The sequence below is a fragment of the Giraffa tippelskirchi genome, chromosome 7 (genome assembly GCF_054371585.1).
Source record: "Giraffa tippelskirchi isolate mGirTip1 chromosome 7, T2T-mGirTip1v1.2.pri, whole genome shotgun sequence".
In the NCBI taxonomy this organism is placed as follows: Eukaryota; Metazoa; Chordata; class Mammalia; order Artiodactyla; family Giraffidae; genus Giraffa; species Giraffa tippelskirchi.
The window spans coordinates 74,890,063-74,895,979 of record NC_137281.1 but is presented as its reverse complement, the minus strand read 5'-3'; the positions used below and the strand labels follow the sequence as shown (position 1 = coordinate 74,895,979).

General features: G+C 42.6%; 1 pseudogene; it reads left to right on the top strand.

Moving 5' to 3' along the window:
• The first annotated feature begins 1,831 nt into the window (after window positions 1-1,831).
• On the top strand, window positions 1,832-4,789 carry LOC145513804 (ZZ-type zinc finger-containing protein 3-like; annotated as a pseudogene).
• Window positions 4,790-5,917: the final 1,128 nt, after the last annotated feature.

Genomic DNA, 5,917 nt, shown 5'->3' with positions numbered 1-5,917 from the left:
TTATATCTCTACCAGGAACAAAATAGAACTGAACAAACACTACCTCCCACCTCCACGCATTTTCCACCTGGAGAAACAGACCCAATGTAGTTAAAGTCTGTGTGTTCCCTCTCTCAGGAATTAACTGAATTGCCAAGGAGAGTCTCAGCACTTAACCATAAAGAGAACAGATCGTTTTGTCTGAGTTTAAAGTGTCAGTGTGTGGGGGGTGCTTTTTAAGGCCCACCCTTCCATCCCACCCTGCAAATCACTCTAAGAAATGTCATTGTCCCTGTGAGAAGCAAAAGTACTGTGTAAACAGGAAGCTTGATTGGCTCTATTTACTCTTTATTTACTACTAGCAGGTCCATAGGTTTCAAACCCACGTTTTAAAACTTCGACTTCAGAACAGCCTCTTATCCCCACCTCAAAACAAATGGCTTATATCTATGTGCAAAAATACATGAATATCAACTGAGTTTTGTAAGTTTGGAGATTCTTTTATGACTCTATTTAGGATAAACGCAAAAACCATAGGTTTAAACAACAACAACCAAAAGGAATGAGTATCTCTACCTTAAATTAATATCTGAGGCAGAAAAACATTAATAGAACTGAATCTACAACTGTTTCTCCAACACAGGTTGCAAATAATCATTGAGTTGACCCAAAGGGGCCCCTTTAAGACGAGATCAGACTTTCTTTGCTTTTTTTGCCAAGGTCAAACCCACTCATACTGGCTCCACAACTTCAGGCAAGGAAGCTCTACATTCTAGCTCTTCCGGATTTCTCCTGAATTAAGTTAGGTGTCAATTTTCACAAAAAGTGTGCTGCTGGGCTGTGTTTTAAAAAAATATCTTCTCCAGTAGACTCCTAAACCATCTCCCAGATGGGTAATATGCCAGGAAATTGCAGGACCACAAACACCTTCTTCCCTCTGGATCCCCCATTTACCTGAAGTAATGGTCAATTGCTCAAAAACATCAGCAGTGAGTCAGACTCAGCAATCAATAGAACAGAGCCTCGAGTTATGAAATAGAGAGATAACCTAAAGGTAAAGTTTAAGCAGCCCCAGCTGACATGCTAATCAGGCATTTTCAGAGCTGGGTGATGGTATTTTTTCTAGGGTGTCAGGAACTCAGTAAAGAGCTTCCAGGTGCAGACTGAAGAGGACAATTGATCCAAATTGCCTTCTGCTCTAAACAGCTGAATCTTCAGATCTGTGGCCCTAAAGCCCACCATGCAAGATCTGTGCCTACTGACAAAGGAAGCGTAGCTTGATTGGGTTTTGATGTGCTTTGGAGCTGAGTTCAGTCCTGGTTCTGCTGTCCTCAGAGGCTCTCGGGTCCCTTCTGTGGACGTCAATTTCCTCCACTGTAAAATGCAGATTTGCATTAGTCAGGGCCCCACATCTGCCCAAGTTCAAGACCCAGCAGAGAGACTGTTCACCAGAGAGATCCCAGCCAGTGAAGGCAGAGTCTAGGCCAGGCCTCACGGATGGCTTTGGTCTGCCCAGAGTTTAGGAAACACTGGATTTGGAGCTTACTGCGTCTTCTCTAGTTATCAGATTTCTGATTTAAAGACGTAAAACTATTCTGGGTAGGAGTAGTTTTTCTTTAACATGTTAAGATGTCTTTACCATGTTATAGGAAGAGCAGGCCAGCAATGAGTACCAGGAGCATCTTGGGATGCTGATGCCCAAGATGGCTTTATTACCATTTGCCTCTTCACATGAAAGTGCACAAGTGTCTCCTTTCATCTGTTCCGATAGCTCTCATTAACACCGTGCTCATCCTTCCTTCAGCAGGGAGGCAGGGGGGTGGGGTTTGGCGTCCTTCTCCCTGAATTAGTAATGAGGCTTCCAGGTGAGCTGGACTCACACATGAGAAGGTAACAGGCAGGAAGGCCAGGGGTCTCCAAACAGGGGAAACAGGCTGCAAGTGTCAGACATTTTTCTATCCCTCCCCTAAGTGGCAGGAAGAAACAAACTCTCCATGGAAATGGTTTTCTTAAGTTGTGTTAATGAAACTATGTATTTGCTTTGGAATTTGCCTTTCTTCAAAATGGTTCCACCTAAAACTAACTTTTTTTCTTTTCTCAAACTTTGGGCAGATAATAGCTCAACAAGCCAGTATTCATATCAATTGTTTTACGGCTGGGGGATGACATACCTCGTGCCATCCTATCTCAAAAACGCCTATTGTGGGAGAGGGGCCTGGGGAAACTCCTTCAGCCTTGAGGTGTCTCTCTTATCTGACTAACAGCTTTCTAAGAGACATAAAACAGCTTGCTAGCACTAGCAAGGGGGGCACTCTCCACCCCCTTCTGATGTCTGTGTCAGAAGCTTTCCCTGTCCGTTTTCACATTAATAAAACTCTGCTACACAAAAGCTCTTGAGTGATAAAGATTGGTCCCTGGTCCTACTAAATCTTCTTCGGAGATCACTGTTCACCATAAGCTATCACACACACACACACATCTCAAGCCTCACTTGTGAACTTTTTCAGCAAAGAAAAGCACAATATGCACCTAGCTTCTCTCTGCCATGTAAAAATCTAGGATGGATCTATCACTCAAAGACCAACATTTTTCCTATGTGTTGGGAACATTGTTCAACCAGGAGCTCTCATTCCACAGCCAACCCCTTTTAATTTTCTCTCTGTAGCATCCATCAACAAGGTTGAGGTAAGTTCCTCCTACTGTGGCTCGGACTCTAATAGTGAAGGAAACACAAGAGCCAGACAAATAGTCATCTTCAAACCCAGTAAGTGATGCTGGGAGTCTGCAGAGGATTACAGAGCTCCATCTGGGTATGAAAAGAGCCCTCCTTTGTGACAGAGCGCGGGCTGCTTTGACCTTCAAGTCATCTTCTATCGTGTTGATGGAAGTGGAAGCTGTATGTGGCTTTGATATCTTACTACTCTGCGGCGCAATTTGGAAAGAAAGCAGTGGCTCTAATTAGCTTCTCCTTCCTGGTTCATCCTTTCCCCACAGAGCTCTGTTATTACTGTGTAAAATGTGTCAGGAGGGACAATTCTCTCTCCCACCCTGAAGATGCATTATCTCATTTTCAAAATAGGCTGAAACAATGGAAGCACAACAACACATTTAATTCTGTCAAGTAAAAAGATTACTCGAGAAACAATCAAATTCTAAAATTTCAGGCATCTTTTTGCTGCATATGTGTCCACTTATTGATATTGAGATTATTGATGGCCCAGTGATAGCCTTTGTTTCCTTTGCAGTTGAAGGGCCAAACAGCTATAATTTGTAGAGGTCCCTATTGTGTAAAAATACCAGGGAAGGTGCCCTGGCACCTCTGCTGAGCTTCTCTGAGGTGGCTTCCCAAGCCGGTGCCATGTGGGGCCGGAGGGCAGTCACAGTGGCCAGAGTGGCCTGCGGTGCTCGGCCCTACATGAAAATTATCAGAGATCGTTACAGACAATTGCAGTTCAGGACCTTGAAAGTTTGGGCAGACATCAGAGAGAAGCACTTCAAAGTCCCATTGGATTTGTGGGAAAACTCCAGAGGAAGGCTGGTATAGGGCTTCCATGTCCACAGAGAGTTATTCAGGCACCTAAGATTGTATGGGACCAATTAACCAATAGCCTTTGGAACTTTGAAAGAGAATTTTAAAATCATAAAAGACATACTAGGAGAGTTAAACTAGTTTTTGATAAAGTAGGTATACCTGCTAGACCAAAAAGTCCTTTAGATCCTAGGAAGGATGGGGAGTCCCTCTCATACTCTGTATTACCTTTGAGTGGTGGTCCAGAAGGTTCAAACAGTCAACCTCAGATGATAAGAGGACACCTGTGTGATGATATATTTAACCAACTGTGGACTATTGACGAACAGAGGAAGCTTGAATGACTACTTCTGAAATACCCTCCTGAAGAAGTAGAGTCTCAACGCTAGCAGAAGGGAGCAGATGACCTGGGCAACAGGTCAGCAAGACAGGTTGCCAACCGAGCACAGAAGGATTTCATAAAACTAACTAAAGCTGGCATTCCAGCTCCAGGCAGAACACCAAAGTATATACATTCTCCAAAGAGTCTTCAACAAGCAGACAGCACCCCTTGAAAAGCATCTCTTTAAGCCTTCCATTTCATGACTTCCCGTGAGCCACCCGTGTATGTGGAAGACGATGATGACTCACCCCGTCTTCACAGCCACATGAACACTGCTACTGAGGAGGCGTCAGGTGAAGACACTATTCCCACTATACCTAGAAATTGGGGGCTTCCATGGTGGCTCAGCAGTAAAGAATCCACCTGCCAGTCCAGGAAACGTGTGTTTGATCCATGGGTTGAGACGAGCCCCTGGAGGAGGAAACAGACCCACTCCAGTATTCTCCCCTGGGAAATCCCATGAACAGAGGAGCCTGGCAGGCTACAGTCCCTGGGGTCGCAAAGAGTCAGACATGATTTAGGTCCTAAACAACAACAACATGGGAATTTCCCTGAATATAAGGAATATTAGAGTTATTAAAGTTAAAAAACAACAACAACAACACAGAAAAACTTCAGCAAATGCAAGCTGAAAGTGGATTTATGCAACATGTGGGTTTCAAGCGTGATAACTGTGGAATAGAACCTATCCAGGGTGTTCAGTGGCAGGATTGTCCTCCAGAAATGTCTTTGGATTTCTGTGATTCTTGCTCAGACTGCCTTCATGAAACAGATATTCACATGGAAGATCACCAACTAGAATCTGTTTACAGGCCAGAGACATTCTTAGAGACTACAGAGTGTCCCAGGGTCCTAGTTATAATGACCTTGACCCAAAGTACTTTCTAGCAAACAGATAACATGAAAGTGAACATCATATACTAGTCCTCTTCAACACATAGCAATAGTACCACTGTGCCATTCAGATACCTGTGAATTACATGCACAGTTTGGAAAGATTCTCTGAAATGACACTCACAGCACACCTTCCTGAGTGTTCTTGTCGAGTCCAACTCTGCACCATGGTGGCTCTAGATCACTGCTCAGCAGCTGAACATTCCCAACGAGAAAGGGTTTCCCTGGTGAAATTCTCACCACCACTTTAAAGCCTATTAGGTGGTGATCTTAAATGGGTGAGATTGAAATAAGAGCACATATTAAAAAGAGAGTAAATTCCAAGGGTTTCAGAGAACTTGGTCATAAATATATTAATGAGAAGAAAAAGTACATTAAAACAGCTTAGTAGCTTTCAGTTTTGTGAAAATAGTTTTCAGCACAGAAACTGACTTTTAGACAAAATTTTAACCAATGATGGTGTTTGCCTCTAGGATATATACACTGCAAAAGAACTCACTGTCCCAGTGGTGGCCACTGATGGCCTTTAATGAATTGGAACAACTTAATCATATCGATGTCTAACTTCTTTTAACCACAATGAACTGTCCTTATTACCAACAGCAAAGCACTACAGGAGGCAACTGCAGCATTGCCTCCTTAACCAGCTCATGGTGTGTGAATGTGACAAAATTGTCACTCAGATATATTTTCTAAATGTAATGTTATATAAGATGATCATGTGGTGTGCACAAACCATGATGAAAAGTGCCAGTGGTAATACAGTGTAGTCTCTAACTCACAACATTAATTCCTTTAAAATACACAGCCTTCTGCTTCTATATTTGGAGTTGTCAGTGCAGCTCATTGAAGAAAACTGCCTAATAAAAAACTCACATATGGTAATAATTTCTCTCTTTTGTAGTCTGTACAAGATCCATAAAAGATTGTATTTTTATTACTATTTAAATAAGTGATTAAATTTAGTCTGTGCAGTGAGCAAGAGCTCACGTGCACTCTTCTATACTGCTGGATTTTGTTGTGCATCATTTAAAACATTTTGTTTCTTCTTATCTGTGTACACAGTGTGTTCTTAAATAATTTTCATTTGTCAGGAGAATGGTGAGAAATGAACCATGTGGATACTAAACCAC